Raw genomic sequence first — 22,082 nt, 5'->3', positions numbered from 1 at the left:
CTTCATGGAGTCCTCGGTCCGGTGTGCTACCTTCCTCATGTGGTTCCACCTACCCCATTTTCATTGTTTATCTATGGTATGTCTTTTAAATTTTCTTTTTCATTGTCAAAGGTTTGATTTGTATTGTCTATCTCTTCTGTGTTTTGTTCTCTCTCGCTCTTTATTTTTCCAGTTCTTTTCCCTCCTCTTTTCCTCTTCCCTCTCCTCTTTCCTTGGTAATATTTTCTTAATATACGCTTGCTTTCTTTTCTTACTCTCAATTTTCTTCTTTATTCCTCTCTCCTAGATTTTATCTCATTCTCCGAGTAATAAGTTTGTTATTTCAAATGTTTACTTCAAAATTGTGCATGGGGGGCGTGGCTTGCATGGCGATGTGAGCAGACGTGCTTAAACTGAGCTCCCGCTGTTGACAGCCTTCATAAGCTATTAAAGCGGAGTCGAGGGGCCTCAAACTCACCCCCGGAGCTTTTGGAGGGGGCTGCAGGCTTGTGAGCGGAGTCCTGTCTGGTGATCTGGCCGGAGGACGGTGGATAAGAGGTCCTTGACGGCACCGGTCGGAGGTCCGGAGTGGTGACCCGCCATTTTGGAGCCCCTGGCCGTTAATGATTCCACTCCTGACAACCGGGAGGAGAGCGCTGGAAGGTGAGCGCTGCTTGTGAAATCCTAGAGGGCCCTCAAGGACCGACTTTGCTTGGTAGCTGCAGCTGGCCATATTCCTGCCCCGGTGAGCAGCTGACGGGCGGTGGTGGTAGATCCCCGACGCCGATCGGGGGGGAAGGAGACCCGCCATTTTGCTGTGCCTGGAGGGCCGAGATAGCGATCCGGGTGCCTGGCCCTGGCTGCTACAGGCGCTTTCATGATCGCAGCCCTGATTTGCGGAGCGTGAGAGCCCTGCGGGCGGCTCCCCTGAGCAGCGGGGGCAGAGGAGTGAGGATGGGAGACCTCTTCGCCACCGCAACCCGCCATCTTGTGATCTGCGGGAGCGGCCCGAGTGTGCTGTGGAACTCTGAAGCCCTCAGAGTGCTACAGGGCAGGTGCGTGGCGCCACCTCTGTGAGTGGCGGCGAGGGCTCTTGGCGGACGGCGAGGACCTGGGCCCCGGACGGAGCCGGCCCTGGACAGGCTGCGAGGTGGTACTTGCCCGTGTGAGCGGCGGCGCCCCCCCCCCCCCCGCGGGGCCTGTGCCGGTCCGCCTTTGCTGGCTGCTGTGGAGGGGTGGAGGCCTCCAGGGATCGGTCTGACGGAGAGCGAGGCCTGGGAGCTTTAAGGTGAGCGATATCATCCCGGCGGGTGTGGCGGAGGAGGACGGAGCAGTCCGCCATCTTCGGACTACTAGGGGCTCTGCCTGGGGAGGCCTGCTGTCCTGAGTGGTGGTCTCGGGGGAGATGTGGGAGTGATCTGTCTTCCGCCCTGCATCGGATCTCTGGCTGTGGCGCACCCCGGATAGTGGGGTGTTTTGAGTGGCACGGGGACGAGTTGTGGGGTTACGGTCTCGCCCCTCGCTGGAGTCACCAGCCGCGAAGCCCTGAGCCTGCGCGAACCGGGCCCTACGCTGGTCGCTTGACGTACTCTTCCCTGCCTGGTGCTATGCGGGGCAGTCAGTTGTGGTGAAGCGCTGGACTGTGGCACGGCTGGCTGATCATCTTCCGGGGCCCAACTGGCTGTTGAAGAGTGACCTCCTAGAAGGCCGAACCTTTGTTTTGTGGGTGGAGGGGTCCTGCCTGGGTGTGAGGCCAGAATCTTTGGTGGTAGGTGGGTGGCCTTGTTTTATCCCTAGTCTAGCCTACGGTGAGCTGACCTCCTACCCTAGTCAGTGGGGGATTTGTGTGTACTGCCCGCTCTAGAGAACAATCAGCGATGACACGCTCCAATAAAGGCGGCAAGGCCGAATCGACTGCAATCCCCAAGGACAATACGGTCATGGACATGTAGGGTAAAGCGGGGGCGCCTGCGGCTGGTGAAGGCCCATCCAGGGGTGTGGAAGACTCTCAGCCGGTCACTCAAGCGTACATGTCATCCTTCATGGTTGAGTTGAAAGCGGAGATAGGCTCACTGAGGACCGAGGTTCACAGCTGTGTGAAGGAGCTTCGGAAGGAGGTGACGGACCTTGGAGACAGGGTTGATGGGCTAGAACGGAGAATGGACACGCGCACGGAGGACCAAGAGCAATTGTGGCAGCGCCTGGCGGCCCTGGAGGAGCAGAACATCGAGCTCCAAGTGAAGCAGGAGGACTTGGAGAATAGAAGTCGGCGCAACAATCTCCGCATCCGGGGCATTCCGTTGGGAGAGGAAGGGGAAGACATCATGGGCTACGTGGTGCAGCTTCTGCACGTAGTCTGGGGGGACGAGAACGCCTCACCCCCAACATTGGATCGGGCGCATCGTGTGGCCGCCCCGGCGAGGAGATCGGGGCTCCTGCGGGTATCCTGACCAGGGTCCACTTTTTCACTGAAAAGGAGGCAATCTGGAAGAATGCCCGTGACAACCCGGATCTGAGATACAACGGCCACAAGATTCAAATTTTTCAGGACTTGGCGCCCAACTCCCTTAAGCGGAGACGCGCATTCCGACCGGTGACTGAGAAGCTGCGAAGTATGGGCATCGCTTATCAGTGGGGCCACCCATTCTCACTTATTTTTGAGTGGGAGTCGAAGCGTAGAACTGAGATCCTACACGGAGGCGGCGCAGCTACTTCGCCTGGCAACGACCCCTCCACCGAGCCCGTCGCAGCCCCGCAGACAGAAGAGGGCACCGGCTGGACCAGACTGGACCACGGTGCATCAGCATCGTCGTACCCCCTGCAGAAGGGATCTCCCCTACTCAAGACAAGACATCATAGCCCACATACGGTCACTGGAGGGGGATAAGGCAGAGTTAGACGAGGGCCCCTTACATCTTGACCTATGGGCTGTCTCTTTCTCTGCCCCCGTCCTGGGGGGCTGCCCCTGAGCCCACTGGGCTCGGTGTGAGGAAGAACGGGGAGACTTCATACTTCCTACCCTGACTCCAACTTTGTGGGCTGCTGAGGCGGCGGGAGCTCCCTAGCGGTGTACCCTTTGAGACCGTCACACCCCCTCTGTGTTCTTGGTCTGCCCCTTAGGGAGTGACATCCCGGAGAGCGTCCGAACCTGCGGGTGTAGGATGCCCTGTAAAGGGGTCAGTGTTCTACGGCCCTGTTGGCCGCAACGGTTTTATCCTGATGGATGGCCCTTGTGGCTCTTAGTTACCTCTCTATCTCTATCTCCTTCTCCTTTCCTTGGTTTCTTGCTGCTCTTTCTTTCCATTTTCCTTTCCTCTTGTGGGGGCCTGGGGAGGGGAGGGGGGCTGTGGATGGGGGTGGTGGTGGTGTGCGGCCCCGGACTGGGGGTGAATGTGCTGAGAGTGGACTGACTGCTGTGGGGGTTATGATGGCCTCTGTGACACCCTGGCATGGCTGTGGATGTGACTAGTCCTATGAAGGTCCTGACCCTCAACGTGAAGGGTCTTAACTCGCCCAACAAGCGCAAACAGGTTTGGCACTATCTCCTGCGTCATAATCCAGATATCATATTCTTGCAGCAGACCCACCTCCTACAGGCCGACACCGGGCGCATGGCACACCCTAGGTACCCTCTTCAGTTCTGGGCAGCGGCGGACACGAAGACAGCCGGAGTGGCGATTTTGTGCAGGGCTGGCATCAGGCGGGGGGGGGGGGAAGACAGACCCTTTTGGGGTGGTGATGGCCGCTTTCTCAGGGTGAGTGTCGAGGTGGGACGTCGCCGTTTCACATTGTGCAAAGTATACCCCCCAATCAGGCGCAGGATAGATACCTCCGGGACCTCTTGCGAGATCATGTACCACAGGGCGGCCCCTCGCTTATTTTGGGGGGGGGGGGGGGGGGGGGGGGGGGTCTGAACATGGTATGGTGCCCAAAGATGGATCGGAGTGAGTGCTCCTTCAGTGGTGCTGGAGCAATGTCTTTAGCGCTACGCAAGCAGTTTGCAGACTTAGGGCTGTTTGATGCATGGCGTTATTTCTCTCCGGACAAAAGTGAGTACTCATTCTACTCGAGTGCTCATCGCTCCTACTCTCGCATCGATTATCTGTTTATGTCCCACGACCTTGCCCGGGATGTCTTAGGAGTTGAAATGTCCGATATCTCAATCTCAGACCACGCTCCTGTGGAACTGCTCCTGCAGGATCCAGGTGTGTGCCGCCCTCGAGAGCGGAGATGGTGCTTGCCGCCAAGTATCCTTCGGGATGCGGCGGATGTTGAGGACATACGTGAGGCCATTACCTCCTACTTTGAGAGCAATGACTTACCCGAGACGCCTTTCCCAGTGGTCTGGGATGCCTTTAAGGCTACGATCCGGGGCCATATTACATCCCTTGTGATCGCGAGAACACGTGAGGCGCGAGCGGTAGAGGATGGCCTGGTGGAGGACCTAAAGAAAGCTGAGGCGCAAGATCAAGGCGGCTCTACTCTGCAGACGAGAGGACACCTGGCGAATCTTCGAGGCCAACTGCGGTTATTGCGCACGAATAGGACGGAACGATCCCTTTTGGCTTTAAAACAGACACATTTTGAAGGGGGAGACAGGGTTGGGAGACTCTTAGCGGGGAGGCAGAGGGCCAGGGCTGCTAAGTCTCACAGAGCCGTTTAGTATAGAGAGAGGAACCAGGCAGGGCTGCCCGCTCTCGCCTTTACTGTTCGCCTTGGCGATTGAGCCTCTAGCGGGGATGATCCGTCGAGAACCGGACATTCATGGCATCCCCTTAGGTGGCCAGGACCACAAAGTGGCGCTCTACGTGGATGATCTCATTCTTACCCTCAGTAAGCCCCGAGAGTCCTTACCAGCGGTACATTCTACGCTCTGCCTCTTTGAGTGTGTCTCCGGCCTGAAAATTAACCACAGCAAGTCCTGGGCATTCAACCTTACTATTCCCAAAACCGAAATTCCCCCCCTAGAGCAGATATGCCCTTACTGCTGGACGGAACACCACATCCGCTATCTCTGTTTGCAGCGGACCCCTTCATTGGACGGCTGGTCGCATGTTAACTGGAGGGACTGCCGGAGGTCGGTCCTTGAGGACCTGCGGAGATGGAAATCACTGGTACCATCGTGGCTGGGTAGACTCAACGCGATAAAGATGTCCATCCTACCCAAACTTCTTTACTTGTTTCAGAGCCTACCTACCCCCATCCCATTACATAGTATAAGGAGTTTGCAGAGAGACTTAACCAACTTTATCTGGGGGGGAAAGAGGCCACGATTCTCCCAGGCACTCCTTATGGCGCCGCGAGACCGTGGAGGGCTGGCATGTCCTAATTTGGTGGACTATTATTGGGCTGCCCATTTACGCTTCGTGATCGAGTGGGGCACCAGAGAGAGTGAAAAGGGGTGGCTCCACATGGATAGGGCTGTGACGGGTCATACCATCTGGGACTTGGCGTGGAAACATAAGGCAGGGCGTTCCCTGAGCGCTTACTTGGCGGTGCCCACGAAAACAGTGTTGGAAATATGGGACAGGGTAGCGGTGCGTAGAGGTCTCACGACTTTTCCTTCCCCGCACACCCCTATTGAGGGGAACCCGTGGTTTCCGTCGGCTTACCGTACTAGATCCTTCCGTAGGTGGTCTCAGGGTGATTGTAGGGTCCTTACAGACCTCTTTGATGGGGGCACCCTTAAGACTTTCGATCACTGCAGGGAGGAGTTTCAACTCCCGCCTGAGGCTGAAATGCAATATATCCAGCTGTGGCACTGGGTGCTGGCAGATACGACGTATCCGGCAGCTACCTGGGATTTTACCCCGTTCGAGCGACTAGCCCGTTCTTGTACCGAAACGAAGGGCTTGATCTCCAAAATATATCAGATTCTGCAACACCCTCAGGTGCCGCCTTCACAGGCCTATCAACAACGGTGGCACGCTATGTTAGGGGCGGATGTCACTTCAGCGCAGTGGCTCCGTCTGTGGGGGGATATACTTAGAGTGTATCGTAGTATACCGTGTAGGAAGGTACCTCCTGACTATGGTTGCCCCCAACTTTTTGCCCTGTGTTTTAGCTGGTTTTTTACATAGTCGACCTGGGACCCTGCCAATCAGGACCCCAGGTCTACTGCTCTCTCTGTAAAATGGATTCCATGTACCCTAGGTACATTTCCAATTGGTACTGGGCCACCTTATCAGACCCTGTAACTCGGGGCATAGGTGTACCCAGGGCCTACCAGGGGCTGAAGCATGTATTATGCCACCCCTGGCTGGCCTCCTAAATTTGACACAACTGGCTGCATGACAGCTGGGGCAAAGTCGTGTAATCACCCTTTGCTTTAGATATAGTATACCTATATCTAACCCTAAAAATGGACACACAGATTCCTATCAGTCACTCCTATGGCAGGCCTTGACAATCCTGAAGGCAGAGTGCATGGAATCGTGTGAGATGGTGCTCTGGCATGAGCTGAGCCTGTCTGCAGCTTTCGGAACCAAGTCCTAATAGCTATTCCATGATAACGCATACCATATACTCTTAAGTGCATTATAATCCTCGCGGTTAAATGCTATCTTTGGTATTGCTTTATCAAAACATGTCGAGTAAGGTGTCATACGAATTGGAATACTAACCCCTCGCCAATTCTGGCGACGGGGTTAGCATTCCACCCTTCTAGAGGGACACGACATGTATGTAACTGTGAACCCCGGTTAAAGTTAAACGAAGCCTCAGCTCCACAAAATGGAGGCTGCCACCACAGACACGAGTCTGACCCCCTGCAGCTGGGAGTCCTTCCAGCGAGGGGAGCCTGGACAAAGGGTTTCCTGTCAGGGGCGGTGCTAGCACCATCCCAGACAGGGTTTTGTATATCCTGGGTAGGCAGGGCTTTACAGGAAGGTGACTGCTGAGTGGCACCCCGGTGCTCACTACGCATAGGCCGGTCAGAACCAGTTCCAGGGGCACACCAGCCCCTGGCCTGGGGAAAGTCCGGCATGGGAGAGGGGTGTAACCACCCCCCTCCTAGTCCCACCCATAGGCAGGACCTAGTCACCGTGTCAGCCCCTTTTCTTAGTATAAAGATAGGAGCGGGCCCCCTGTTCAAATTAGATCATCTTTGGAATCAAGACACGACTTTCTGCGAAAGGACATCAAGATTTCTTCTTCAAGATTCTCCCTTGTGGCTAAGGAGTAGTCACCCTGCATCAAGCGGGCACCATCCTAAGAACACTGCGGTCTGCTGCAAGTCCTTCCTCCGGAATCCGACTGCCCAGCTCGACGAGACCCGGCTTCCCTGGCACCTCTGACCTCTACTCACCTCTACAGCCAAGCTGAGAACCGTGAGTGCGACGAGACCTCGAGGGACCGACGATCGCCAAGACTGCACGACTTCTTTGCAACAAGCCCACCTTGTGCTCCACTGGTGAGTGCTTTGGCGTCCGAGAAGCCCCAACCCTGAGCAGCTCCAGCACCGAAGATCAGCCCTCCAGCATCTCCACGATCTGTGTGGGGCCCTTCTGCTTTTGCCTTCTCACCGCGTTGTTTGGCTACTAGCCGGCTGGCTTGTGGCCTTCTTAACGACGCCCGACGACATCACTGCTGCTGGTCTGGTTGCTCCAGACTGGCCCTAGCTTCCTTCCACGAGAGAAGCACCCCGGACCCTCCTGGTCCACTCCAGACGCCATTTTGAGTCCACAGCGTGGGCTTGAATTTGCCAAGGCTTTGTTGCCCAATCCTGGGTCCAGCGACGCCGACAGCTTCATCCATCGTGGGACAGCTCGCTCCTCCATCCTGGTCGCCGACAACGCCTCCTGGTCCGTGAGATCTGCAGAGCACAGCGTCACCCACTCACCTAGTCGAGGCGACTACCATCCGGTGCCCTCCTGGTGCCACCTGACTACTGGCTAGTAGTCTCGAACTTGGTCCCCTCTGCTTTCAGGTGTCATCTCTCTTCAAGATCCAGGCTTGGATCACTTCGAACTCTCTTCACTGGTCGCCTGCCAGCATCTTTCTTCCAGGCTTCTGGTCCGTCTACGAGGATTCCCGACTTCTTTTGAGACCTATGCAGCTGCAGCCCCTGGGCTAGGTAACTTCGGCATTTCGGTGCCCCAGCATAGCCTCACTATCCAAGGGTCAGAATCCACTTTCGTTTTCCTCCCACCAGGTCGGGTTCGCCCGAGAACACTAACTCTGTGAAATCTAGCTACCATAGACTTTGTCCCGCATCACGCGTGAGAGTGCACACTCTGCACCCGAGTCCCCTGGGTCTCCTAGAAGTAATCTGAAGATTCTATAGTCAAGATCTAGCGATTCCAAAGCCTATTAGTACTGTACTTACCTGCTAGTAATTTCGCATTCCACTTTCAGAGTATATGGTTTTTCGTGCCCCTCGGGCATTTGTATATACTGTGCTAACTTAAGTATTTTCGTAAGAGTTTTGTTTTGTGCTTAGTACCCTGTCCTCATAAAGAGTACAGGGCTGTTGTGATTCTTAATAAATATACTGTTTATTTTCATAACACTTGTGTGGTGTCCTTTCACTTGGTGTTCAAGGGGTATATGTGTGGTATAACAGCTGGCTTAACACGCCCTCTCGAGTCTTTAGCCTTAGACTGCTCGTATCCACGCTACTAGGATAGCTGGTCTATAAGGTTGACTTACAACCAATCATCAATAAGGGTTGCTGGACTGATACATAGTGTTCACTAGAATAGTGAGCACTGCATATCAGGCCCCCTTCTCACATACCGCAACAAGAAAACGCATATAAAATGATGACCCAGTGGTACTACACGCCTGAGCGATTGCACAAAATGTTCCCAACCTCTTCTCCTGACTGCTGGAGGTGTCGAGCTCCACCTGGGGACTTTCTGCATATCTGGTGGACCTGCCCCTTGATAACTGTCTTCTGGAAGGAGGTCCTGAGTCACATTAGGGGGGTCCTGGGGTTTCCTCTGCCTGATGCCGCTAGTACAATGTTGCTGGAAGTTAAACCTGCAAATCTGCTGGCACTGACCCGGAGTGATTGGACACTAGCGCTACAAATGCTGGGTGCTGCCAGACAACTCATTGCCCTGTACTGAAAGAAGACGGAGGCGCCCCCCATTGCTGCGTGGTTTGTGAGACTCTGGCATGTCATTGCCATGGAGTTACTTTCAGCTAGATTGCAGTCTCGTAATACACGCTTTAAGGCGGTGTGGCAACCTCTGGTGAAATATTTGTGCAAAATAGAACACGCGCGAAACATGCCCCCTAAGCTTAGGGCGCTGCGTTTAGCGGACGATGCGGTGCTTCCCCCTACTTCACACAGGCCTGTGATATAACAGTCCTTGTGTCCGAACTATAGAGCATGGCGAGCGCTCCTGATCTTTTCGAGGCCTGTGGGGACACTCTCTCCCCCCTGTCCCCTTCACTGTTCTCTAGGCCCTTTCTCTCCTCTTTCCTAGTTCTTTCCTTCTATTCTCTTCTGCTGCCCTTTCTGTTCTTGTGCCTCTCTTTTAGGCACCTGGTTGCAGTTCAGACCGCTTTGGTCCGGTAGTTCTATTAGTTCTAGTTTCTGGTCTTCATTCGGCCCTAGGGGCCAGGCTATTGTTGGCAGTGACTTTCCGGCATGCCGGGGTTTTTTTCTTTCAGACGCGGCCGGCCCTAATGGGTTGTAGGCGGAAAGCTGTGTATAATGATAAGAATTAAGTATAATACTCATGTTATATTACTGCATTTCCTCTGACGCGGCCGGCCCTTATGGGGTTGTTGGCTTATCGCTGTGTATATGTCACTTTTCTGCGTACTCCCTGCCTCGGGACATGTTTTTACTTTCCCAGCTTTAGGGAAAAAGAATGGAATCTCCATTTTATGCCATAAAAAATATAAAATTTCAGTTGTTCATCAGGAACATGATTTGGAAGGTCACTGGGTTATTGTTAAATTGCTTATAGATCAAATACCTTTAGTACTCTTTAATGTTTATGTGCCTGTCAATATTGATAATGCATTTTGGATTAATATTTCTAATAAACTTCTTATGTTTGACGACAAATATATTATTTTTGGAGGCGATTGTAATCAGGTTTTTGACCCTATATTAGATAGGCAATCTTCTGTTAAATTTTCTAACACCAAGATGCACTCTCAATTCACTTCCACCATTCATCGTAAAGCCTTTGTGGATATCTGGAGGCTTTGTAACCCAGATGTCTGAATTTAGCTTCTATTTCCGCCTCATCACTCACAATCCCGAATAGATTATCTCTTTTTTAGTAAACCTTTATCTCAACTTGTTTCTCATGCTGTGATTGGCTCTATTCTAATATCAGACCATGCTCCAGTTTTTGTTGATTTTGATTTGATCCCTCCCCCCCACCCCCTTTGCAGGCAGATGGCGCTTTAATAATACATTGCTAGCGGATCCTAATTTCACAAGCCAGTTCACTTCCTTTACTTCTGAATTTTTCGCTTTTAAATTTTACCCCCGATTCCTCCCCGGTAATGATTTGGGATTCTTTAAAAGCCGCAGCCAGGGGTTTTATCATTAATATTGTTTCACAGAAAAAAAGATTCTTCAAGGCCAAACATACTCAATTACTAGCCAAGATCAAACAACTTGAATACTATTGTCGTTCAAATTCTGAATCCTAGTTAAAAAGTCTTATCGTGGCAAAATGTACCTTTAACAAACTATCCACGGAAGCCGCTTCCTCTTATCTCTTAAAGAGCAGTGCTCATTATTAAGGAGGCCAAAATAAAATGGGGAAATTACTCACGAACTATTTAAAACTATGTCGTGATCGGACTAAAATAGAATTGATCTGTAACATCGCAGGTGATTCACTTTTTCAGGATAATGATATTTTGAATGAATTTCTTTCATTCTACAAGAATCTTTACACGCCAGAGCAACAACCATCTTCAGATGCTCTTTCTACTTTCTTTCAATCGATTTCTTCTCCTCCTTCTCACGACACCGATTTCACTCCTTTAGAGTCCGATATCTCTCTTTCTGAAATCACCCATGCAGTATCGGTGTTAAAAAGAGGGAAAGTTGGGAGGAGGACGTGGGCGAATTAGAGGAAGAAGATTGGAGGGAGGCACTGGCAGCCCCCAGGGGTGCAGCCATAACGATGCGCCTGCGTCTCATCCAATTTAAGTACTTACATAGAGTTTACTTCACTAGGGTGCGGCTATGGCGGGCGGGAATGATTGCATCTACGGACTGTCTTCGATGTGGCGGGGAGGAGGGGACGTTTATACATACGGTGTGGAGTTGTGGTTCCCTTGATCAGTACTGGAGGGGGGTGCTGGCCTGTTTGAGGTCTTGGGGTGGGAGCTCCCTCGTACTCCGCAGTTAGTCTTACTGCATGTGATGGAAGGGGTGGGTGGCAACGTCTACAAGAGGCATTTGCTGCTGCTGGGCCTCACTTTGGCAAAATGGGACGTTGCCAGAGCGTGGAAGGATCCGCGGGCCCCTTCTGTGGCGGCATGGAAAAAAGGGTTTGATTTTTGTATGGGGTTGGAGCAGCCGATTTTTGTAGCCCGAGGATACCCACGAAAGCATTATAGAATCTGGAAACGCTGGGCTGAGTTTAGGGGCCTGTGGCTTGAGCCTCCGGTGGAACGGGAAGACCTCCCGGAGGTGTGATGAAGGGGCCATGATAGCGGGTATACATGTGCAGTTATTTGGGTGCGCTATGTGTAGGAGACTTGCGACAGAATTAGTGTGACTCGGGAGGGTGGGTATAGGGGTGGTGAGAGTTGGGGGGGAGGGGCGGTAAAGGGGAGCGGGGGTTGCCCAGTGTTGCTTTGTTTATATTAGCTGGTTTTGTTTATAAAAGGAAAAGTCGATTGCATTTCAGTAGATGTCATATTTCTGTCCTGCAGATGTCTCTGAGTGTGCAGAGCCCTACGAAATGTGTGCAGTCTGTCAATAAAGTCTGTTTTCAAAAAATAAAAAAAAAGAGGGAAAGCTCCAGGTCCTGATGGATTTACTATTGAATTTTACTCTCATTTCGCTTCTTTGATTCTCCCCCAGTTCTTATCACTTTATAATACCTTTATAAAAGATGGGTCTTCATCAGGAACCTTTCAAAAGGCCATGATCTGTTTAATTCCTAAAGAAAATAAAGATTCCTCTTTATGCAAAAATTATCCCTAGTCAATTTAGACTATAAAATCTTAGCAAAAATTCTTGCCCTTCGTATTGACCCCATTTTACCTTCCCTTATTGGCCCGGAACAATCTGGTTTTGTTAAAGGCCGTTTATCTTCTGATAACTCTAGAGCATGGGTACTCACAAACTTTCTCTCGGGGGCCAAATTTACAGTGTGGTTTGTGTCCGAGGGCCGCACCGGTGGGGGCGGGGTCAGTGGGGAAGGGGCGGGGCTAGAACAAAAAAACTGTGACCATGAGGTTGATCATAGGTCCCTACAGCGGATGCCTTCGTCCACTGAGCCACCAGACCTGGCACACACACATCTCTCTCTCTCTCTCTCTCTCGCCCTCTGACTCTCTGTCTCCCTCTCACTCTCTGTCTCCCTCTCACTCTCTCACTCCCTCTCACTCTCTCACTCCCTCTCACTCTCTCCCTCTGTCTCCATCTCTCCCTCTGTCTCCATCCATCTCTCCCTCCGTCTCACTCACTCTTACTCTCTCACTCCCTCCCTCCCTCTGTCTCCATCTCTCCCTCTGTCTCCATTTCTCCATCATTCCCTCTGTCTCCATCTCTCCCTCTGTCTCCATCTCTCCCTCTGTCTCACTCACTCTTACTCTCTCACTCCCTCCCTATGTCTCCCTCCCTCTGTCTCCCTTCCTCTCTCTGTCTCCCTCCCTCCCCCTCCCTCGCTCTCCCTTTCCCTCCCTCTGTCTGCCTTCCTTTCCCTCCCTCCCTCGCTCTCCTTCCCTCCCTCGCTCTCCTTCCCTCGCTCTCCCTTTCCCTCCCTCACTTTTCCTCTCCCTCTTTCCCTCCCTCTCTCCCTCCCTCTCCCTCCCTTTTCCTCCCTCTGTCTACCTCCCTCTGTCTGCCTTCCTTTCCCTCCCTCCCTCGCTTTCCCTCCCTCCCTCCCTCTCCTTCCCTCCCTCGCTTTCCTTCCCTCCCTCACTCTCCTTCCCTCGCTCTCCTTCCCTCCCTCGCTCTCCCTCGCTCTCCCTCCCTCCCTCCCTCGCTCTCCTTCCCTCCCTCACTCTCCTTCCCTCCCTCACTCTCCTTCGCTCTCCTTCCCTCCCTCGCTCTCCTTCCCTCCCTCGCTCTCCTTCCCTCCCTCGCTCTCCCTCCCCCCTCCCTCCCTCTGTCTCCCTCCCTTTTTTTTTTAAAGGCTGTCTGCAACCAGTGTTCGAATCAGAGACTCTGCTGCCTGTGGGGGCGGGCGATTTCCGCCGTAGTCAGAGTGGGGCTGCAGGGGCCTGAGAGGTGAAAATAGCCTCATTAACATGCAAATGGTCTTTTTGAAAGACCTGTATACAGCACATCAAGCCACACATCTATTCTTTGTAAGTGCTGTGATTAAAAGATGTTTCTATTACTTAAAGTCACAGAACTGCATTGACCGACACCAGAAGGCTAGAAGTCCCAGCCAGCCTTGCGAGGATTCGAATTTGTGACCTGCAGATCACTGCATGTCTCAATCGTGAGTGTTTAATTCGCTGAGGGATTCTGTCCGATTAGGTAATCTGAGCACTGACGGGGCCAAAGGCGTCAAGAACTGCGCAGTGGTCCACTCCTCTGACATGGTCAAAAGGGTGACCCTGCCTGTGTGCCCTTCCCCTCCCGGGCTGTGACAGCTTCCAGGCACGCTCACACAGCTGCATCAAAGCATTTCACAGGTCTTTAGAAGACCATTAGTATGTTAATGAGGGTATTTTCACCTCTCAGGCCCCTGCAGCCCCACTCTGACTACGGCAGAAATCGCCCGCCCCCACTGGCAGCAGAGTCTCTGATTCGACCACTGGTTGCAGACAGCCTTTAATAAAAAAAAAAAAAACTCAGGTATGATGTCTGAAAGGTCCGCGGGCCGCCAGGGAAGGCTTGCCGGGCCGCCCCTGGCCCGCGGGCCGTACTATGAGTACCCCTGCTCTAGAGTCTTTTTTAATATTCTGAGTAAAGCTCCCTCTCTTGATTATCCTATTGCCTATTGCCCTTGACGCTGAAAAAGCGTTTGATATGATCGGTTGGGGATTTATGTTCCAAGCACTAAAGTGGATAGGATTTCCTACTAAATTGATTTCTCTTATTTCTTTACTTTACTCTAGTCCTAGAGCATCTATTTTTGTTAATGGTAAAACTGCTGATTATTTTTTGGTTTTTAGAGGGGTTCGTCAAGGGTGTCTTCCATCTCAGCTTTTATTTATAATAGCTTTAGAACCCTTTTTAATGAAAATTTGGTTAGATGCTAGGATTACTGGATTGCAACTGGACACTACCCATGTTAAAATGTCCGTATAATCGGATAGCATCCTTTTATACTGTTTTAATCCATCCACATCACTCCCTGCTTTTCTATCCCAAGTTGATATTTTTTCCCAATTGTCTGGATATCGTCTCAATTCAGACAAATGTGAGGTTCTTCCCTTAAATATACACTGTTTAAAACAAGATTTCTCTCTCCGGTTTCTCTTGGAAAACTACTAAAAAAAATACTTAGGCTTGTGGTTCTCTCCAACTATCCCTGAAACTTTAAAAGAAAACTTTGATTACATTAATACATCCTTATCTGATTCTATTGACCAATGGCATCTTCTTTCCCTCTCATGGTGGGGACGGCAAGATTCTATTATGATGATGCTTTCTCCTTTGATTCTTTATCTTTTATCCATGATTCCAGTACATATTCCTGGATTTTATTTTAAGAAAATTGACCCTTTTCTAAACAAATTCCTTTGGAAAAATAAATCTCCTCGAATAGCTCTGTCTACTCGGAAAGCTGACAAGACCTCTGGAGCCCTTAAATTTCTTGACTTTAAATCATATCATTATGCTTTCTCTCTGAAACAATCCCCACGTTGGATTTCTCTTGATCAATGTGTTTATCCTCCTATTTGGATGAATATAGAAAAACACTTTCTGGCTCCCTTCCATTTTAAAGAAGCTTTTACTTTCACTAATAATATTTCTCTTTTTCGTCCTCATGTCATCTCTCATACCCGTAAAATTCTTGTACCACTTATGCCGTCCCCTTATCCCTCATTTTCCACTTTGGATCAACAACCCAAATGGCATAACCGCCTACTATGTATTAACCCCTTTGCTGCTCATGACGAGCTCAGCTCGTCATGAGGCACGGTTGAGCTGTGCTTACGACGAGCTGAGCTCGTCATGAACAATGGGCATCCAAGATCTTCGTCTTGTTTTGTCAAGGGATTGTGGCACCTGATGGGTGTCCTTTTAAAGCCCTCACCCACCAACCTAGTTGGTGGCATGCTTCATCATCGGGCCCACCCAGTGACACCTAGCGTGTCCCGGGTGTGCTACGACGCCTGGTTACAGCGGAGCAGGTATGTCACTGTGTGTGCGGTGAAGGGTGATAGGTTTGTGAATTAAAACGGCTTGGCGGGGGTCCCAGTACCCGAAGGGTGAAGATACTTTAATACCTGGGCCTCCGTCAGCGGTTAAAAATAAGGCTGTGGGACGTTAGAGGCGAGTTACGACCTCTCACGTCCTTTGGAGGGTCAACATGTTTCAGCCAGTGCCTTATGAATATGCTGGCTTTCTTCAGGACAGATAAAATGATGTGTGCAATTAAAACTAGTGGGTGTGTGAAACAGACTATGTGTCTACACGCCCTGTTCTGCGAAGGAGGCACAACAGGTCCAAAGCAGGCACTGGCCAGAAATCCTGACCAATCCCTTGCCACTTCAATAACCTTGAAGAGAAAACAACTTAAAACTAGCGTGTTCTTGAGAAGGGAATCCCCCCTCTCACACATAGATACACTTTAGGGCGTGTAGACACATAGTCTGTTTCACACACCCACTAGTTTTAATTGCACACATCATTTTATCTGTCCTGAAGAAAGCCAGCATATTCATAAGGCACTGGCTGAAACATGTTGACCCTCCAAAGGACGTGGGAGGTCGTAACTCGCCTCTAACGTCCCACAGCCTTATTTTTAACCGCTGACGGAGGCCCAGGTATTAAAGTATCTTCACCCTTCGGGTACTGGGACCCCCGCCAAGCCGTTTTAATTCACAAACCTATCACCCTTCACCGCACACACAGTGACATACCTGCTCCGCTGTAACCATGCGTCGTAGCACACCCGGTACACGCTAGGTGTCACTGGGTGGGCCCGATGATGAAGCATGCCACCAACTAGGTTGGTGGGTGAGGGCTTTATAAGGACACCCATCAGGTGCCACAATCCCTTGACTAAACAAGACTGAGTCACTTAGATTTAAAAACTAAAAATCTTGTCAAACCCCCTCCTAAACCCAGCTAGTCTCTTTTTGATTAATTAACATATAAACCGGGGATCTGGACTAGCTATCTGGTCCTCTCTCTCCCTCTTGTTACACGATCATCCAGGATCTTCAGCACCCAGCGGGAATACCCATAGCACCCAAGGTGTTAAAGGTCGTACCATTTATTGGAAAACCTGGAGACTCAAAGGACTGCTATGGATTTCACAATTAGTATCTAATAAAGTTCCTTTATCCTTCTCAGATCTTCGATCAAAATTTTCTTTGCCCTATTCGTGCAGAGTCCAATATGATTTACTCAGTTCATCTCTCTCACAATATCTACTTTCCTTACCCTCTACTCCCACTCTTCCTTTCCGATGATCCAATCTTTTCCCCTTATTATCTACCAGTCCCTCAGCTTCGTCTCTATATAGAAAACGTTTTCTCTCTTCTGACAGAGGCAAAAAGAAAGCCGAATTGGCTTGGGAAAAGGATCTGACAGAATGTTGGTCTATCCTCTTTCGGGATAAACTATGGATAAAGATTCATAAAACCTCGAGAGCAGCTAATACTTCCCAAACACTTTATTTTATTTACAGACGCCTACTATTCACACCAGCGAAACTAGCCTCCTTTTCTGTAGACTCTTCCTCAACCTGCTGGTCCTTTTCACACCCCTCAGCGGACTTATAAACACATGCTTTTTGATTGCCCCTCAATTACCCATTTTTGGTTACTAGTTTGGTCCCAAATTAATAACATGTTTGAAACTCAATTATCTTTTTCTCCTTCTATCATCTTTTTAGGCTCCTTATCTCCGTCTTGGCCACACCCTGCTTCCAGTCCCCCACTAACTGATTTGTTGTTAGCAATAGCCCTCCATTTAATAACTTCCAATTGGAAACAAGCTGACAAAGTTACTTTTAGATCATGGTGGAAGGCTGTTTGCTTTCATCACAGACTTGATTCTAGTCATGTCAAACCCATATCTTTAGCTATTAAAAGAGAACTTTTATGGCTCCCTCTCTCCTCTTAACTCGTACTGCTTCAGCCATTGCTAAAACAGCTAATACTCCTGATGAAGTTAGAAAACCTCCTTGAAGCACTTGTCTTTATTTCTAGATCTAACTATATTTCGAATGTTACTCCTTTCAGTGGTTTGAATTCTTATGGTTACTTGTATTCACAAATGTCTTTTTATATTGATAGAGATTAAGGTTTAGATATTTTCTCCTTTTTCATTACTTCATTATAAATGTGCACTCAACTTTCATTATCAATAATGGTTATTTATTTACTGAAGTTTATATATTCACTTATCTTGTCATTTTTTATATATGATGTTTTTTTTCTTTACTCTCTCTAATTTTCAATAAACTTTAAACTAAAAAAAAAAAATGGTTTGAAAAAGGTAGGAGAAGTACTGACGAAAGAAACTGCATGGCTTGGAGACAAATGGCTTATGATTCCACTTATAAGCTTATTTGGGACATTCTGTGATTAAAAAAATATCCCACATTGTAAATGTATTTTAGTGTCAACAACTCATCTATTAACCCCTTCACTGCAGCGGCTATTCCGCCGCAGTGCTAAGGGGCGGCTGAGCGGCGGGCGCATGCTGGTGACGGAACCGCTCTGTCACCAGCGTCGGTTGCGCTGTGCTCATGACGGAGCGGTTCCGTCACGGTTTCAATAGAACTCTCAGCGCAGGCGCGGAATCCGCGCTGCCCAGGCGTGCCGAGCGGGTCGTGACGGAACCGCTCTGTCATCAGCACAGCACGACCGCGCCTGATGACGGAGCGGTTCCGTCATCAGCAGGGGAGGGGTTCAACCTCAAATAAACGTGTATCTATTGGTTGCATAAAATAACGTTCTAAGCTGTAACTGGTCAGTGAAATACCATACATACTAATACAAATTGGTAGGTTTTGCTCTTTCTAGTCACACCTTTGACTCCGCCCACTGACCCAATCCTCTGGTTCCCGCACCCTGATACTCCGCCCACAGTTCCCCTACTTTTTTCCCCACTTCGACCACTGGCTACAGTACATTTAATGGGAGAGTATCGGCACGACTCAAGAGAAAACAGGTACTCTAAACAGTGAGTACCTGCACTTCTATATTTTCATTTAAAGCCCTGATGATAAACAGAGTCCTGGATACAGTTCCTCGAAAACGGTATCTTGTTACCAAGTGCAAGGCACTGCGGCTGAAAGTAAGCACGTTTTCACAGCTGCAGTGTTTCCAGTTGTATAAACGTTATTGGTACTACAAGGTTTATAACACTTAATTTACCACACACTTCTCTGAAACGTCGCTTCCTGACACTATTCAGGTAAAGTTTACGTTAAAGTTCGTCATCAAGGCAACTGTGTTTGAGGTGACCAGGCCTATTTTTGCCCCCCAGGCAGCACCTATCAACAAATAACTCTCATGGCAGGTCAGACGTCGGGACTTCACAGCATTCGTTGTTTTACAAAACTCGCATCACTTACCGGATTTGTTTCCGGTGCTGCAAGTAGGTGGGTGTACTGGGTTTCAGTGTCCAGCAGATGTCTCCAGGTGCTCCAATATTGCCGCGGACATAGGTTTCTTATGATTATAGAGAGCGTAAACGGTTGAAGACAGCCCTCCAAATCCAGTCGCTTTTCACTTTAATTTCACACAGGTTTTCTCTCTGCTTCGAAGGACAGCACAACACGCATCAGCTGGAGGAAGGGCGGGGCATTCCATGCAGTCTGCTCAGGCGGGGGGATAGGCCGGTTTGCACCTGCTTTACTGGTTACCCCCCCTTCAAAATTCACGGTTCGCTGTATTCCAATTCGCGCACCCCAGGTGTCCTTTATTAGGGGAGAATGGAGATGAAGGCAGGGGTGATTGGTTATTCAAACATTCAGAGACAAAAGCGCTCCGCACTAAACTTCCTTCCCTCTGCCCGTCAACCCCCCCAGTCCTCCGGGTAGGGGTTCCATGTTAAATACTTGGCACCTCTGTGTAAACTAAAGGGCTTATAAAACCCGAGCCGGAAAGAGCTGGTTTCCACTGCCCTTCATACTTTAACTTTCCAAAATATTTCCAAATGTTCTGCATTATTATTTCAGAGTCTAATTTGAGCCAGAAAACAGGAAAACATTTATACGACTGGCACAGACACCACGCACATAAAATGCCCTGCGCCACTAAGGCATTGCTTCATCCAGACATTTCCCTAATTTCGAGGGACTGGGCCGAATTACAACACACAAGGCGCTATTTCATGTCCTGTGATCAATTAACCCCTTCGCTCACAGACCTCCTCGCCTTTTTTTGGCTATTTGGGGTAGTTTGCGCTTAAGTCCCTGTAACTTTTTTTCCACAAGAGGCATCCACGCCAAATTTAAAACATTTTCTTCCAACATCCTGAAGGTTTTAAAGGTACCCAGGGTTTATGGATTCATTCCCCTGGAGGGGACCCAGAAATTAGCCAAAATACAGCAAGATTTGGGGTATTGTTTGTGGAAAAGTGCTGCAGAAGAAAGCTCTGTTTTTTTCCCCTGCAAATGGCATCAACAAAGGATTTGTGGTGTAGAAATCACCATCTTCCCAGCTTTCATGGACAAGCACACTTTTGTGAGAAAACCAAAAATTTCTACACAGTTTTTGGCATTTTACTGGGGCATGGCCTATTTTTACTATTTTATGTGCTTTTATCCTCCTTCCAGTTAGTTGAAGAAATATGTGTGAAAGCAATAATGGATCCCAGAAAGCTATACATTTCTGAAAAGTAGACAGAATTCTGAATATAGCGTGGGGTCATTTGTATAGAGTTTTCAAGGTTTTCCTTTAGAAACTAACAGTTGAAACAAACAATATTAAAATGGAGTTGAAAAAAACAGCAGTTTATGCCAACGTTTTCACCTCTAACTTCTTCTAAGTGTGACAGATGTTTGAAAGTAATATGCCATTATGTCTGCTCCCTTCTGCTTGGGGTGATATGTAGGATTTGTAGGTTCACCAAGAATCCGAGGTACCCAGAGCCAATAATTGAGCTGCGACTTGCAATGGGTTTTCATTCAATTAATTTGGTAAAATATAAAGAGCGAAAACAAGTTATCAAGGACACCTATGTTTTTCCTAAATGGGAACAAAATATAGAGTTTAGAAGCAGTGGTAATTTGCACATCTCTGAAATTGTGGGTATGCAAACTAGCATGTGAATTAGAGGACAATTATCAAAGTGACTTTTTTTTACAGATTGTCTTACATTTGGAAGGCAGAAATGCATAGGAAGTCATTGGGTAATAACACTTGTTCTAAAATTCTGTGTTCCCCTAAGTCTCCTGATAAAAAATGGTACCCCACTTGTGTGGATAGGCCTAGTGCCTGCAACAGGAAACATCCCTAAACTCAACATGGGCATATCACATTTTTCTAGTGAAAACAAACCCTTTTTTCGCAATGTGCCTGACTGTGGATTTCGGACCGGCAACTAGGGAAATCTAGCAAACCTGTACATTTTGAAAAATAGATATCCTGGGTAATCCAGGATGAGGTGATTTGTGTGGCTCTCACAAGGTTCTGTTACCCAGAATCCCTTGCAAACCTCAAACTTTGTCAAAAAAACAAATCTGCCTCACATTTCTGTGATGAAAAGTTCTGGAATCTGCATTGAGCAACAAACTTCCACACACCCAGCATTCCTTTAAGTCTCCCATTAAAAATGGTACCTCACTTGTGTGGGTAGGCCTAGTGCCTGCGACAGGAAAACATCCCTAAACTCAACATGGGCATATCACATTTTTCTAGTGAAAACAAACCCTTTTTTCGCAATGTGCCTGACTGTGGATTTCGGACCGGCAACTAGGGAAATCTAGCAAACCTGTACATTTTGAAAAATAGATATCCTGGGTAATCCAGGATGAGGTGATTTGTGTGGCTCTCACAAGGTTCTGTTACCCAGAATCCCTTGCAAACCTCAAACTTTGTCAAAAAAACAAATCTGCCTCACATTTCTGTGATGAAAAGTTCTGGAATCTGCATTGAGCAACAAACTTCCACACACCCAGCATTCCTTTAAGTCTCCCATTAAAAATGGTACCTCACTTGTGTGGGTAGGCCTAGTGCCTGCGACCGGAAACTGCCCAAAATGCAACATGGGCACATCACATTTTTCTAGTGTAAAGATACCCTATATGTCTAGCTGTGGATTTCGGGCCCTAGCTCAGCCGGCATTTAGGGAAACCTAGCAAATCTGTACATTTTAAAAAACGAGATATCCCGGGAAATCTAGAATGGGTTCACTTGTGTGGCTCTCGCCAGGTTCTGTTACCCAGAATCCCTTGCAAACCTCAAACTTTGTAAAACAACACATGCTCCTACACACGCTACTAGGTACCATCTAACATGCCATAGCAACTACTAAATACTCACTTCGCACTAATATAGCCCACCCTACTGGACGTATCTCCCTCATAACATGGAATTTACGGGGCCTTAATAACCCCCTCAAGACACGCCAGGTCATAGCCTATCTGGACAGACATCATATTCAAATAGTTCTCCTCCAGGAGACACACCTAGCAAAACAGACAGAGAATGCTGCCGGCGCCCGATGGGCAATGGCTAGACTGGTCTCATCGTACTCCTCAGACTCGAGGAGGATCATAATAGTAATTAAATAGGAGGTCCCCTTTACCATTGCTCACACAGCGACGGATGACCAAGGCAGATATGCTATTTTGGAGGGCAAT

At 49.1% G+C, this 22,082-nt stretch overlaps 1 protein-coding gene across 3 annotated transcripts in view; it reads right to left on the bottom strand.

The window, feature by feature from the left end:
- Positions 1–19,298, bottom strand: part of MST1 (macrophage stimulating 1) — a 506,796-nt gene extending 487,498 nt beyond the window's left edge. For all 3 annotated transcript variants that reach the window (XM_086938776.1, XM_086938778.1, XM_086938777.1), the window contains exon 1: positions 18,849–19,298. The gene's annotated coding sequence lies outside the window, so the exon portion shown is untranslated. The remainder of the gene's footprint in view (positions 1–18,848) is intronic.
- Between the last annotated feature and the right edge of the window lie 2,784 nt (positions 19,299–22,082).

This window comes from Lissotriton vulgaris, chromosome 9 (assembly GCF_964263255.1).
Source record: "Lissotriton vulgaris chromosome 9, aLisVul1.2, whole genome shotgun sequence".
NCBI classification, from domain to species: Eukaryota; Metazoa; Chordata; class Amphibia; order Caudata; family Salamandridae; genus Lissotriton; species Lissotriton vulgaris.
Note: the sequence above shows the minus strand (reverse complement) of the source record. Positions and strands in the feature narration are given on the sequence as shown.